This window comes from Rhea americana, unplaced genomic scaffold, assembly GCF_003343005.1.
Source record: "Rhea americana isolate MKP2758 unplaced genomic scaffold, rheAme1 scaffold_93, whole genome shotgun sequence".
Lineage (NCBI taxonomy): Eukaryota > Metazoa > Chordata > Aves > Rheiformes > Rheidae > Rhea > Rhea americana.
The window spans coordinates 2,667,813-2,684,215 of NW_028187122.1; the positions used below are offsets into that span (position 1 = coordinate 2,667,813).

Sequence of the window (16,403 nt, forward strand, 5' to 3'; positions counted from 1 at the left end):
TTTTTTTTAAAAAAAAAAGTTGTAACTGTTTATTTAGGCTGTTAAGAACAGTGAGAAAGTTTTAAAGCTTGTTTACTAAAAATTGCAATGTAAGAGTTCAGCTATTGGACTCTACAAAAAGAAAGAAGTCAACATTTACTTGAAGAAAAAGTTTAGTTCAAATGTATGATCCTGCATAGTGTATCACTATAATGTTTTGCTTGTATTAATATAGCAGGATGTAGCTTTTCCCTCTTGTTGAATTTTTCAAAGAGAAAGCTCTGGTTTTAAGAGTGTATGAAACATACCTCGTTATTTCTGAATATATATATTAATCTATAATTAAATCCTATTCTTTTGTAAGCAGGACTTCTCACTTATATAAAAGTATTTTAAGTGTGTGTAGGTGTGTAATATGTTTGTGTGTGTGCACATGTGTGCATACATATATATGTGTGTGTGTATATGCACAGGTTTTTCTGTGCAGAAGCCCCAAGGTTAAGTAAAAGGTATTATTTCCCTTGTTTTCTGCAATGATTGCAAGGCTTTTCTAATGTTAAAACTCTTCAGAGAAGCAGGAGCTGGACTGGCACAGAACTAAGGTTTTGAGAGGTAAATCTGCACAAGCTGTGGAGTCTCCGAAGTTAAGTGTGCAACACTAGCTTTCTAATGCAAGAAATGGTAATAAGGAAAATGCAATAATAAAATCAAAAAGTAGTGAATGACTCTTCTTTTTCCTTCCTACAATGCACCTATAGATGTCATGTTTAGATTTCATTTTACTCATGTCAGTGAATCACAAAAGGGGTTCATTCTCGTGAAAAATATTTGTCCTTCTCCCGTAACAGAGCCCAGACAGCTCCAAAAGCCAAATAATCAGTACTGCTGCTCTGCAACCTACCTGGTCTATAAAAATTGAGGGACTGTTCTGAGAGAGGGAGTTTCCCACACGTGAAATATTTATTGCCCTAGGCTGAGCTCTTTTGCACCCATCTTTCGCAGTTCAGAGACTGAATTAGATACATGCCTACTATGCTACTTCACATCATTTGTCTGCGGGTTTAACGTTCTGACTTGCAGAAGAAGCAAACCTTAAAATGAAAGACAACCTACCAATTACATATCTGTCCAGAAGAGCCTTCCTACCCTGCCTGCCTCACAGCTGAAGCCTTCCCTACTCAAACACTAATTCACAGGTAGTCTCACAAAACGTTTCAATCAAGAAGAAACCTTTCTGTCTTCTGTTTTCATTTTTCAGGTCACATAGGAAGTTAGAATGACTTTGCTCTATGGCTCTACTATCTGTTCCCTCGAGGGAATCTCCAGTTAGATCGGCTGACAGGTGGTTGTACCCGGTGCCTTTGCTGAGCAGGCCTGCCTAAGGTTGTTCCCTGCTGAGACATGCATGCGTACAGCCCTAGTTGAGCAAGACCTGTCTGGTGAGTTGTGTCCTGACTGGTGCCATCTGCTCCCACAATGTGGAAAGGGCAGGGCAGATGTGCTAGCAGGAAGCCAGCTACTGGGAATCCACCCCATGGCAACACTGGGCCCCCAGGCCTGCAGTAGGGACCGCTCCTGAAGGTCATGCTACTACGGGCAATAACATGCCTGTGAAGGCAGTGTTTAGCCTTTGCAGACAGTTAGAAATGCAGCCATGATTCTTTTAGTTGAATTCAGCATAAGCCTGAAGTGAAAGACAGGACTTAGAGAAGCTTCAAAAACTCTCAGTCTTTCAAAGATTTACCTGTGGAGCTTCCAAGGGCCCTACAGCCCATTTTTTTTTGCCAAGCCAAGGCCCTGGCTTAGGCTGTATAGCCCTTCCTCAGTTTTCAAATGCTACACAGACACTAAGTGCTTGAAAATATTTCCCAAAAAGTTCCCACTTTGGAACTTCTTGCCTCAAACCTCTTTGCTTTTTTGGTTTTTTTAAGTGCTTCACAGGTCTAATATGTCAGTATGTCACTACTATATTGCCAAAATCCCCATACAGTGCTGCTTTTCAAAGGAAAAGTTTCAAGCACTTAGAGCTAGATGGTTTAACATCCATGCACCAGACTTGTGCAACCTATGGACTCTCTAACCACAGAGCCTGATGAAGGAATGCAATTGTATAAGTGAGTTGTTGTGCCTATGCTATCTGTACAGATCTCGCACATACTGGGCCAGCATGTTGCTTATTGCCATATTTTGGAGAGGCTTCACTCGTACACAGGGGAATAAAATATCTGCCAGGGTGTTTCCCCTCAGAAGAGTAGCATAACATATTTATTTCCTAGGCTGCAATTCTATAGAAGCACAATCAAGACAKAAAGAAGAAAAGCTCCATGCTCTCACAAGCCCTTGTACCATGTCCCACCCAGGGATGCATAAATGAAGCTAAAAAGTATGTTGGCATTTGTATGACTTGAACTTTGGCTTTCTCTGGCTCCTATCTTTACTTCTCAGAGTAAGGCATTTGGCATCTGGCCACAAACAGGACAGATGATTGTAAAAAGGAGACATCAAATCTCTTAAATTTGTGATAATTAAATAGAACGTGAAATTTTTGCTTCATCACACTGGAATTTCCCAACCTCAGTAAAATGAGGATGGTTTAGGGAAAAAAAAAGAGAGAAAAAAAAACACCTCCTTGGGCAATGAGTCATACTCTCCTTAGAGGGTATCTGCAAGGCTGAACCTAGACTGTCATGAAATCTCATGGTTAGCATACACCCTAATTTTTAACTTGGTGYGCACCAAGTAAGTGAATCGATGATTGTATCATACAGTTGGCTTTTCAAAAAGTAGTGCATATGCCTATATGTATCTATAGTGCAGTCAGCAGTGCAATGTAGAGCTATATCTGACCAAACTTATACTAGCTGGACTGGAAATCAAAAGCAACTTAGTTCTGAAGACTAATGTCAACACATCCTGCTTTATGTCACTTCCCTTTTCTGGCCCCATTTGTATATTAGTGCTTCACAGTAAAGTAATGCCAAGCAGGTTATATTAGCACTGTTTCACCTTTTGTGCTGTTTCCCAGGAGGAAAGTCTGCTCAGAGCCTCATGCTGGTAAGCAAGACTACTGTCAGTTCCTTAGCCACTCACATAAACCTAATTCTGGTATCTTTATTTTGTGCTCTGCCCTTTGCACACTTGCAACAACCTGCCTCTTTCTCCCCAAAGGCAAGACTGTATCATGAACAGGCAGGCAGCCATGTAAAATGACTGTTTTCCCTAGTTTTGGTGGTCGTGGGAAAGGCAGTGAAGAGAGGGAAGCATCAGAAATGATACTGAAAAATGAAACCTTCCTGCTGTACAGAAATCCAGCAACAGAAAAGCAAGTGGAAACTGAAACAGAAACTTGCTCAGGAAATGACTAGACACATTTTGAAAAGCAGAATGGGGAAGCTCCCTCTACAGGAAAAAAAAACTTTGAAAAACCACTTGCCTTTGTTATAAAAAAACAAGAAACAACAACAGCAATTGTTATTTTAAAATAACAACAGAAGAACAAAACCACAGAACTATCAGGCTGGAACGACAATCTGAGTTCTTTCCCTTGCAGTTCTAAGGGACCGTATGATAAGACGGTCTGTTCAGAAATTCCAGATAGCATTATGCTGCACATATCCCATACGCTCACTGTAAACTGAAATATTTGCTGTTGCCCTGTAAGTAAACCTAAGACTTGCAAGAGCAGCAAAACCAGATCACTATTATGGTGTGGCACCCGAAGAAAGCATGAGATGTTAAAGACAGTTTCTGTATACAGTACTCCTACAATATGGAATAGTTATTTTTAAAGTTAATCTCATAGTCATACTAAAAGCTGCCAGTTCTTGAAAAGATATCACTGAAGAATGAAGTGCTGAATACAAATAGTTCAAAAGTTTCTTTACAGATAGCATAAGCATGAAGTAAGAAAGAGCTGTATACTTATTTTCTGTACAGAAAAGAGGGAGAGAACACAATATAAAATTATGAAAATAAAAGGGTATTGGGAAAACCCTTGGAGCTGGACAGATTGCTTGTTTGGAGGGAGTGATAGAACCTCAAATTTTTGTTCTTACTGTTTGTCAATACTTTGATTTTGTACTTGAAAGAGAAGCTTACGTTCCTCCTATCCCACTCTAGGAAGAAGGAAAATGCCCACCGTGTGTATTTAGCCTCTAGTAAGAAGCTGTGGTTGAGARTTATGAGGGATGTGGGAACAATCAAAAACTTAATGTACAGTCAGTATTTTCTGGACAGCTTTTCAGTGGTTTTAGTTCATGTTCTTTTCCAAATTGGAAACAAGGCTTTTAAGGCAGATGAAGTGCTAGGGGGTCTTTTCCCATTGCTTTAAATTTGGGTTTCTAAGTCCCCCAACAAACCAACAACTGTGACAAGAGTGCTGTTTTCATAGCAGGCAATCCAGCTGGGAATCAGCAAAAAACATCTGTGATGCCTGGCATTTTGAAAAGACAGTCCTTAAACAAATAAAAGGGGAGATGATAGTGATAGAAAGCAAGAGTGGGTGAGAGCCTAAGGGAAGCTCTCAGCCTCCTGCACAGCCAGGGAACGCAGCACAGGGAGGTCCCTGTTCCTCTCTCCTCTGCTGCTTTTTGCAAAGATTTCCCTATGCATGGTTCACAGCAGGAGAGGTAGACATATCTGTATATGCATAGCTGGGATATGAATGAGAAAGGACAAAAAAGGATTTTTGATTTCAGTACTGAAAAGTACCCAGTTTCATTTCTTGCATAATTATCCTACAGGCACTAATGGGATTGATGCATTTATCAGATTATCTGCATCTGAAGTCTTACGTTCTCTTTTTTTGGTCTTTATTTGTCACCATCTAACTCAGTATTTTTGAACGTCTCAATCAAATCTCTTTAAAACAAAATTCTTTTATACTTGTAATGAAAAAAAAATTTTTTGAAATCACTTTAAAAAGGCATTTTTTTTTTTTTTTGGTTTCTTTTCATCTGTTGTGGAGAGGGGAGGGTAACAGCTAGCGAGCGCCTCGTTGCTCACCACAGCACAGGCCAGCGCCTGCAGGCTGCTGCTCCTCACCAGCGCTCAGCAGAGGGCAGCCTGTGTCCAGGCCGCCCGCGAGCATCCCCGCCGCGGCCCCTGTCCGCGCTCCTCCCCGCAGCGCTCCCACCGCGATGGGCGGCCGCGGGCGCGCTCCTCCCCGCCTCCTCCCCGCTCACGGCCCAGCACACAGCTCGCTTGCTCCTCTCAGGGAAGTAACGTTTTATAAACGAGCTCAAACGGGACTGGAGAGGTGGCTGGCGGCTGTAAGGGCACAAAGCTTTGCTCGGGTAGGAGGATCTGCTGTCCGGCTGAGGCCAGCCTGCCGGCCTGACTCCTGCCTCGGGGCTCCCCGGGCGTGAGGGAGGTCACCCGCAGGCTCCCCAGCAGCCCCTGTCCTTTCTTCAGGCAGAAAATCAAAATCCAGTTTTACATATGATTCCTGAAGTTATAGTCTACTAGATTTGCCTTATCAGCCTACCAAAAACAGGACCTAAAGTGACATCTGTAATGTCATAAAATGACAACAGCATTCATAATGCTCTTCTGAGCTGAGGATGAGCRGAGTCTGAGTCCCTTCAGCCAGCCCTAGGATTAAGCAGCTCAAGAAAAGGTCCCACGCTACATTGCCAAACTCTGCAGCCACACAGCCAATGATTTGGCATCACTGGTTTTCAGTTTAACAGCACACGGAAAAGTTTCTGTCATAGCAACACACTCAGGCTGCAAACTGAASCCTCCAAAATCTGGAATTGGCATGGTTACTGAAGTACGTGCAACATTACCGTGCCAGCATCAATAATGCAATTGCACTGCAATAAAGTCTTAATAAATGTTCACATATAAAACAAAGTGGTTGTGACTTATACATTCACTTGATCATTACTTATGTGACTGCCACGGTACCAAACAAAAATAGATATTAGCAGTGGCTGAAAAAGTCTAGGAAAGACTGGACAGCTGTTCTGAAATTTGGCCCTCCTAAGGGCAATCTTTGTGTTACTAGAATAAAGTAAAAAAGCAACTGTAGAAGATGGGGGAGGAGAAAGGGTGGGCAGTGACAATTTAGATGCTTTCTGGAGAAAATGGCTTATGAATAATACCCTTAATTGCTACATGCTAGTGTAAACAGTCTTATCTTGTCTTCTTTCTCTTCCAGGCTTATAAACCAGCCTATCAATCATGCTAAATAACTATACATTAAATGTAGTGTTAACTTCTGTTCTAGCTATAGAAATGTTGGGAATCACATGAAGCCTGTTGCCAAGATTTTTTTTTTTTTTTTAATATTATAAAGTCCATGACTGTTGCTTCAATCACAAAACTGGAACAATCATGAGTGCTTGAAAATATACAATCTCCCAACATGAGACATCAGCATTTACAAAGTTCTCCATGTATTATGTTTTTTGTTGGCTCTATTTATGTATCCTTAGCAAGCAGCAAATCAGCAACTAGCTGCACTAAATACACAGCTCCCTTACTGAGGTGTCTTAACTGGAAATGAGAACTTTACTCAGGTCTCCCTGAAACATGCAAATGCCTTTCCCTGACATTGGGGGGAGGCAGAGGGGGAGGAAGCTAGCCTGAGGAACTTCAAAAGAGCACCCTATAAAGATGTTGTAAATCAGGAGTGATGCTACTCTGTATAATTTAAATTATAAAATATTACAAGTGTAAGTACTCTTAAGTACCCTCTTAGGAAGCACTTAAGTATTTTCTTAAATGATTTGTTKAACAGTTACACTAACAGGTGCTGCCAAGTCTTCCCATGCAGTGGCTCTACTACAAGACAGAAGTTCTACTGGGGCTCAGTGTCTACAAGACTGCAGGACAGTATTACCTTTATCTGACGGCCTAAGGAATACACACTTACTCCTTTGAGCTGAGAAGATGCTTAAAAWTTTTGTGGGGTTATTTATCTTCTCATTCTTGCCTACCTTTACAACTGTAATGGTCTGTTAACCTGCTGTCAGTGCAACTTCTTCCACTCTCCTTGCATTTGTAAATGGAAACAGATAGGAGCAAATTCATTAACTGGACTTCTGGAGATGGACACAAGACAAAGGCTCAGTTCTCTCTAAGGGCCAGAGTCGAAGTCTTTCACAAATCAGCTTCCTCCTCCCTTCCCCAACAGTAAGCATCTCRAAATACATCACTATAAAAATATACAGACTGCACAGGAAATGCAGTTTTCAACATCCCCTAACTCCTTCAAGTCCAAACCAACTACCAATACAATGTGTAAAAGCATTTCTCAGAAAKAACACTTTTCCTACCATCTTTTCTCAGCCATGGACCTATTCCAAAGACAGCTATATATTCATTTGTTAAATAAATAGAGGAAATGGTTCTTCCAAATGTGACTGAGAATACTGTTGCTCAAATTAAATCAATACATTCTGTTTGGAGAGGAACCAAGCCCAGAAAATTTCAACAGAGAAACGAAAGTTTTGGAAGTTGTCTGGTTCAAAACAGGACTTCATGTGAAATGCTGTTCTACTTGGTTCCAGGTTTTCAACTGGGATCGAAAGGGCAAGCTAGCTATCACTAGAAAGCAAAAAGAAAGCTTTCTATTTATTTATTTATTTTTTAAAGGTAGTATCCCACCTGAGGATCTAATCATTCATTAGCTTGCACTCACTAAACAGGATTAGAAACAACTCCCACTTAACAAGTCTGGGCAGATTTACTGACAACCTTAGTATACATAAGGCTACAGCAGGAATCCATGACAGCCAAAAAGCAAAATGAGACTTCTAAAATCTAAAAATGCTAAAACAGCTTTCCTGAGTCTAACAGCATAACTTAAAAATGGATGATGCCTGTCTCTGTGGTCTTGCCACATTATAAAATCCAGAAATGCTAGTCAGATATTCTTCCTCCTTCTTTCACTCTAACCCCATATTTATTGGCCCAGTAGCTTTGAACACTCACACGAAATGCGGCAGAACTTGGCTGAAATCCCCTTCTTGGGTTTGGAGCAGAAAATTGCACAGAAGTCTTCCACATCCCAGAAGCTCTGGGCTATTTAAGGACATCTCTTTCCTGATCACTCTTGTTGAAGATGTTCCACTACRTGTAATTAAATATTTGCTGGTGTGTGAGTTTGAAACTGATTCTCCCTGATACAGGAAATGCCTGAACTACTGAGTTCTTTATATTACTTATCTTATGGACCACACATCACAGGTAAAGCAGCCAAAGAATTGCCCAGTTTGTGAAGCCAGCTAAAGCATGCAGGCTCAGCAGCTCAGCAGTGTGAAAACTTGCTTTTACACACTGGCATCCATTGCTGATATTAAGCACCTAAAATCTTCTGTGTGATTATTTTTAATCAATTTGGATAAGGTTACAGGAAGTAGCAAGAGCAAATAATAATGTAACACTGCCTTCCCAGCAAGTTAAGCGTTTCACTTTGTCAAACTACACTGTCTTTTGGGGCTTTTTTTGTTTATTTTTGCTCTTTTTTCCAATAAAGCATCTGGGACTTTCTTCTTTGAGAATACAATACTGTTTATGATCTCAAACAGGAAATTAAGTCTTCTAGCTAAAGGTGAAASCCAAGAATTTTGCCTGCTGAACAATGAACTTTACGGATAGTTCCTATTTAAAAAGAGCGAGCTGGAAATTCCAACCACTTTAAAACAGACCCACAAAGTCCTTCTGCTTTAAAAGCTACTTATCGTTTTCCTAGACTCCGAAAGCAGGAAGGGACTTTGAAAGGGCATTTATTCCAGGCCTTTGCCCTGAGGCAGGATTAACTAAGACGATTCCGTTCCATCTCCAGAGATGGAGACTCCAAAACTGATGCTGATGTTTCAGTCTTTACTTTTAAAAGGTTTGTCTATCTAATTGAATCCCTGGTGGACTTGCAGTCCTTTACATCTTGTCATACCCACTATCATACCAAGAGCAGATTGTTCCCTTTCCTTTTAGGACAGCCTTTAACATGTAAGAACATTGTTACCATGCTTCCCGCCTCATCATTTCTGTGTCATTAGGCTACACAGCACCTTTTTAATCAAAGGACACATCTTCAGCACTTCTTGTAATTTTTTTTCTAGTCTTCTGAATGTTCAAATTATCATGATTAAGCATGCTAATGCAGTTACTCTTGAATTACATTATCTATCTTTGAAACATACTAATTAACCCACAAAGTAGGAGTGTATTTATTTTTAGATGCAGATACTTCTATGTACTTTCTGTGTACTTTTCAGTCCAGAATTAAACAAGTAGGGGCTTCTGACTCTCTCTCATGTATGCTTAGGGACAGAGATACCTTTGAAAGACTAGCCTAGGACTCTCTAAAAATGTTATGCTCAAAAAATTTCAAGTTATTAGTTAGGATGCAATGCTGCTAAATCTTCTGGACATAGAGTATGTGACTTATGTCAATGATTAGGTGAAGATGAGCAAGAACTCTCATGAACTCTCCTACGTTTTCAGTATTAGGATATTCACAAGTAATTTGGGAAAAAGAAACAGTATATCATGGCAGTATAAATTATCTACTTATTCTAATAACTGCAACTGACTTCCATACTCTATTTTAAYTCTGCACTGTCCTTTGCAAAAATGTTGGTGTATTCCTAATGGCATCTATTTGAAATATAGAGATTTTACCACATTTCCATTGGGCCTTCTATAGCTAAAATTCTGAAGAAGATTTATTTGTTACCACCTTAGCAAAAGGAAGTAGAATTTATGTAATTAGTTCCTTAGTTCCACAAATAGTTGGCAGAAAAATAATATAATGGATGAAATGAATTTCCTTGGAGCCTAGCCAGGCACTTTTTTATAAGTGTGAAGTTATTTTATACATGACCAAGTTCACAACCATAACTAGACCTTAGCTATTCTGGCACACTTTCACATATCTCTAAGCAGTACTGTGCAGAGAGCCCCCCTTGGAGTTGGGCTCTGTACAGAACTGTTGGGTGTTTAAAATGCCTTGGCTTTCATGCTAAGGAAAACTCTGCATTCATCAGGATGGAGTCTTTATTCCGCTAGTTTAGATATATAGTCTAAAAGATCTCTGTGCATCCATTTCCTTTATTCTGCTGTCATGCTAAAGATCATCTGAGGAATTCTCTCTTTCCTGTTTTGTCCTCACTGCAACAATGCCAYGGATATTCAGTTTATTTCTTTAAATGGAAGTCTTTCCTGTTACTGTATCAAGTCCTGAATGCATTTCTTAACTCTGAATTATTAACTCCCTGGAAATGTTACGAGTTATGATTTCAACATTACAAGAACAATACATTAACATTTTGTGTTAACTGGAGTACTTTGACCTCAGCCATGACAGCTTTGCTGCTTTACCCATTTTCTTGGTATTTATTTACAAAATACAGCCAGACCATTACCAGAAGAATTATTCTAACTGTGACTTGTCTAAAATTGGTTCTTTCCTGGAATAAGTCTTTAAAAAATAATTTTAACATAAGTCTTGATCTGTGTGACTTCAGCACTTTCTGAATCATTTAAATGAATTTCTTCATCACTGTAATCAACTCCTCCACTGCTGGGACACTGCAGGCAGCAAAAAAGGATGTCCACCTACTCTTCTAAAACATAACACCTGCTGTGCCCTACCTGAGCTTCCATCCCCCTAGGGTAATACCTGAACAGCCCACACACCATATCCTGCTATATATCATTATTCTACTGATAACAGACACAGCTTCAGAAGTTACTGCCTTCTTCCTCTGCTCTCAGCTATTCATTCCGTTCCTCTGCCCATTCACTAAGCAAGCCTGGATATGTGGAAGTATTAACAAGGTGATACAATGAGTAAAGGAACAATGCAGTTCAGSTGAGACAAGGTATGAGGAGCTCACACATGGCAGCAACACAAAACTTATGACTATGTGGATAATAAATGAAAAAGAAAATAAATGAAATTTAAAAAATCTTAGATTTAAAATTAAAGTTTTCTACTGAAGATCAGTAACAGATGGCCAACCTCTTAGGAAATAGATTCCTTCCCTAAACATACAAATTCAGGCACTATCTTTCAAAGCATGTTTCAAAATATGCACCTTTTAAAATACCTTACCATTAAAATAAATTCTTAATCTAAATGAGGTAATTGGATATYAATTATACTAAACATCTTAATCTAAACAAGATAAGTAAGTACTTCTATCACTAACTCAAGGGCATCATTTTATAAATAAAACAAGCAAAATGATCTGTTGCATGTTTGAGCTTGAGCTGACCTGAGGTTCTTATAACTTCCTTCCTTATAACTGTATCTTTTCCCTTTTGAAGTTTTCTACACATCTTCTTCCATATTAGCATGATTAAGCCAAACTTTGACATAAACTGTTAAAGTTTATGTCATAAATTTTTCTCAAGGTTTTCTTACGCTGTGATGTATATTATGTCTTAAACTGTTTTGAATGCAGTCTTATATTATTTAATACACTGAAGCCCATTATGTGAGTTAAAGTTAAGTCTACAACAACAGTCTCCTTAGTCAATATATTTCTTCTGGAATAGCAAAGCCAAGCAGCTTATGTGTAGGGATGACGTAATGTAAATTATATGCATACAAAAATACAGAGATTTTAGTAAARCATTAATATTTATAGAAATAACATTAAAAAATCCAGGCCACTTTCCAAGTGGGTAATCAAAGCTACTTGCCACTGTGCAATAGTATAGATGAACAAAACAGTGAAGAAKGTTGACAAGATGTTCTCTAAATCTCACATGTTCATGCATCCTGCGTGTCCACTTTTACTGGTGGGACTCCTGTCACATCAGGGGTTTGACAAGATTGTTGGCACATTGATCRTATCACTAAGACCCTACAGATGTAATTGTTCCTTGATTTCACCATCTCTGCCCTGAAGAAGACTATCACGAGCTATCAGATGACACTGATAGACCAGTTTGTTTCTGGTATATCTTGGGGTTCAAAACAGACCTTGGAGTATGACTCTAGACAGGGATCTACTCTGCTAGAGAGAAGTCACTTATCTGAGTCACTTGKTTCTACATCCCTAGAAACTCTAATAATTGTCTCATCAGCTTGGAGGGGAGCTTTGTGTGATCCAAACTGAGCACYTGCTCTTTTGACATCTCTCCCTACACTGGCAGCCAGCCATACTATATTTGCATAAAGTGAGGAGGGGAAAAAAAAGAAATATGAAAAATATATAACAGAAAGCCCACTTAAATGGAAATGAAGGAAATAAGATGTGCCACAACCACAGAAAAATGTAGGGAAGCAAGTGCTAGAGGATTGCCAGCACATATCTAAAACACTTCCAGGATCTAGCACATGAGTCTGCATGTCTGTTATTTCTTGTTATGCCAGAACAAAAAGCAAGGGGCACATCCAGAATGAAGCTTACAAACCTGACAGGGCATCATGGATGCAAACACTTCCACTAATATAACAATGCCAGTCTAATRCATGTCACCTTACCTTTGGATTAGCAGCACTGGTGACAGCAGCTGAGAGAGACAGCAGGCTTCTTTCTGGGTGTCCAAGGTTACATTATCATAGAGTAGACATAGAACAGATTAGCTTGAGACTAAAACAGCAATTTGATGTTTCATGAGAAAGTCTCCCATACATATACACAGTCACTTTCCCTAAGATAAGTATGAAGATTGCTTTGAGCATCCTGGTGTCTGGTGCCTTTCAGCTTACTGAGAGATTTCAGAACCTTAAACCTGTATTCATCAGTGCACTGGAAGAGTACACAGAGCACTACGTTCACTGTAACTGCAGACATCGTAAGGCTTAGTCTGCAATAAGGCCCAAAGGCCCATTCTATCAGTAGAGATGTTTGCCTTGTGGCAGGTATCTGGCAGCTAAACACAGCTAATGTTGGATATCTAGCTATAGTCAAATGAAGTGCATCTTCCTTGCTTACAACAGGCACTAGATGAAGCCTAAACTTATTAAAGGGACAAGTCCCTTGGAAATTAATAGACTGAATTTTTTTCATGTTTAGATGGCTGGCATAACTCCTTCATTTCAGCAGAATTACTTTTAATTTCCATCACCACTGTAAGTGAGACTAGAATCTTAATAGGATTATGTCTCCTCACCACAGAGCTCCAAATCAGATCTTCGAGACAGCTGATAGCACCTAATGACTGCCAGCCATATTATGCAATGGTTGCAGGAACTTTCAGTTCCATCTGTGTGCAAGAATAAAAATACAGAACGGAAGAAGAATCTGSTCTTAAGATGTGTAGGAAAAAGTCAAAAAAAGGACTATGGGATGTTACATCATGGTAAATCATAGGAAGAGAACTTCCTGCTGCCTAATATGGAAGGGAAAGGAAGAAGAAATACAATAAGTAAAAGTTTGATATTTAATGAAATGTTGACCCTAAATAATTCCAGGACTTAAATTTAAAAGGAAAGGTATATTTGGCCTTGGATAAWTTTCAATATTTAGTTTTTATAAATTTTTTTAAGTTTTCAAAAAAATAGTTAAACTCACTCTAAGTTTATGTAATAAGCCGAATAAAGATTTTACTGTCTTTCAGAAGGCTAGACTCTGCTTAAACTGCTGTAGTCATTGCACTTAAAGTGGAAGGTAAAAGTTTTGCATGATAAATAATTTTACAGTAACTCCATATAGGATATGGCTGCAAGAATTTAGTTCTCCTCCTTCACCGCAAAATGATGTTGTCAAAAATAATAGCAAAACTGCGTATGTGGCCACATATCTTTCTCTCTACCCTCCACCTTCCTTTTCTTAAATCTCAGCCTATCAGTTTTCTCGGGATGCATTTAAATTTTGTCATGGCCTTTGGCATGCCCAGTGTTGAGGACAGAAATACAGCAGCACATTTGAGCATTTCTGTCTATGTTACTGAGAGGTCATCAATTCAATTCAACCCTAAAGTCTAGTCATATGCCAGCCTTGGACCTTTTTCCTAAAGTGCAGCTAACTAGTCCTCAGTTTTCTTGCCATTCCCCTCCTGGAGAAGAGGAAGTGATGGTCCCTGAAAGCAGAGACTTTACTGCTCAGGCACAGTGCAGCTACCCAGAGAAGCATATGCGTGCTCAGGAAGGACAGCAGCAAGGAACAGGCTGCTCTGCCAGAATAATTGGTACCAGCTGATTCTAGCCATCTTCTTTTTCAGGAGTAATTTAAGAGCACCCAGTGACTGAGCCAAAGACTAGATGAATTGTTCTAGTAACAGAAATAACTTGAACRTGGCCACCTGGAGCTCCTCAGCCCTTCCTCATCTGATATGTGCACATCCTCTCTTGGAAACCACCATGTGCACTTCAGGGTGACAGGCAAGGAGACAGCTCCTGGTTTTGTTCACACAACCTGCTGAGATTCACCCGGGGTGAACAGCAAGAATGATGTTGCCCAGCCTTGAGGGCTGCTGCTTTCCATCTAGCAGTGGTTCGTCCTTGCCAGGAACCCTGTTCTGCACAGAAACATTCCACTGATCCTTCAGGACTCTCCCTAGAAAGAATTTTCTCAGCCTTTGATTGAGATTCTTTGCTCTCTCTCTCCCATAAGAAAATACGCTCCTACCAAGCCTGCAGCTCTTCCCTCCTAATTAGCAGTAGGGTTCAGAAGTCCTGCCTTCTAGGATACGCTGCATGTAGCACTTGCATTCCCTGTGTTGTGTTAAGCCTTACCAAGGAAAATATCCTGAGCTCCAAGGACCTTCATAGAGCATTTYTGGATGTTTGTTTTGTTGCTGGAACAGCCTAATACACCTCTTTGCTCTCTCCCACTGTGGGACAGAGCAGTGACACCCTGTGCCTAGCAAATTCATGAGAGAAGTCACTAATGTGTCTCCCAAAAAACATTCCACAAAAGGAGCTTATTCACAGCACTGCAGGGATTTTTCTGGAGAAGAAACAATTAGTAGTTTCCAGTGTCTTAACTATTTTGTCTCCTGCCTTCTCAGTGAGGCAGTCAAGATCTTAAGAGGCGTGCATGCAGTGGAAACAACAAGGCTAACACCAGCAAGGTGAAAAAGTGCATGAGAAGATATGTCTGCGGAGCTGCTGAAGTGATGGAGTCAGCTGAAACATAGTGACAGGAAGCACTCTGGAAAGAGAGATGGGGACAAAATGTGTTGAGTAAACAGCAAAAGTTTGCTAGTGAAGCAACCAGCAAAGAAGTTAGTTAAGTTAGCTAARTGACCAATTACATCATGTTTCTAGGGGGTAGCAAACAGATGTAGAAACAGCTAGGTCACCGTAAAAAAGAAGAATAGCTATACCACTTATTTGGGACAATTTTAGAAGAGGCAGACTGCCCAGTTGCCCTGACAAAAATCTCTGGGATGCTGTGAGTTCTGGTTTTGCCATCAACATGCAAAATTTCCATGCATTAAGCAGCAGCACCAGGCATTTTTACCTTGCTCTTGTCATTATGTCAAGGCAGGAGAAGATAACAGATATCAGCCCCAGCTCCACCACTGCTCATTTGGCCTAATATAGCAGCACATCTTCCTCTTCCTTAAAAAGATGCAAGAATGATGATCTCCCCCTGTCCCCTAGGTGACATCTGGTCACCCTAATCAGAAGTCCTCCTTCCTAAGTCCTCCATCTTCCCACTCTAGCACTTCTCTTTTCCTCTCCTGAAGAACAGCTTTTTTAATCGTCTCCACACTCCACAGTACTAGTAATACCAGGATTTCCGTCCCCTAAATATTCCACTTGATGTGGCTGAAAAGGAAAGAGAAGTAAGATTCTGCTAATGGAATCAGTGTGCTAAAAGTCTCGTGTACTATCTCTTTTTCTGAAGTTGGTATGACGTACTGGCCACAGTTCCAGGAGTGTTTACATGGAAGTGGTTAGATTTTGGCTTGTTGACTGATTGTGACATGCTCGCTTTGCCTGCTTTCTGTGCTGCATATTCTAGTTTTAAGCAAAAGTTTTACTGCTGTACTATGCAGACCTCTTCCTGACCACTACAAAACCAGGCACAGACTATGTCCCCTTATTTCCGTAGTATGAGCTGCCTTAAAGTCAGATGCAAATATAAATATTAAAGCACAGCTCCATAGTGCCATCTCAGCTTTACAAGAAGCTTTTTTTTTAAAAAAAAAAAAAAAAAAGACCTTGCATAAGGCTGTTCAAAATGAGGGAACAGCGGCTTTCCTTCCTCCCACCGCACATCAAGCAACACTTCTCCTTTCATTAGCTCGCAGCATGTGCCAGCTGCCTGCCTCAGAGCGCCACACACCTGCAGACAAGCCACTGGCAGGGCAGCTCCCGGTAAGCTCTGCACGGGGCTGCTCTCCATGAAAACACTTGCTATTAGCCTGGAACTAACTGTAGCCTGGCACATGACTACCGTCTGGTGCCTTTGCAGAGTGGCTACCAACAATAAATAAATAAATAAATATATTAAAAAAAAAAGCCCACAACACAGACATCACCTCTCCTAAGTCCTTCTAGATTT

At 40.2% G+C, this 16,403-nt stretch overlaps 1 protein-coding gene across 1 annotated transcript in view; it reads right to left on the reverse strand.

The window, feature by feature from the left end:
• LIPA (lipase A, lysosomal acid type) overlaps positions 1-16,403 on the reverse strand; it is a 126,543-nt gene that overhangs the window by 28,880 nt on the left and 81,260 nt on the right. The gene's annotated exons all lie outside the window — the stretch shown is intronic.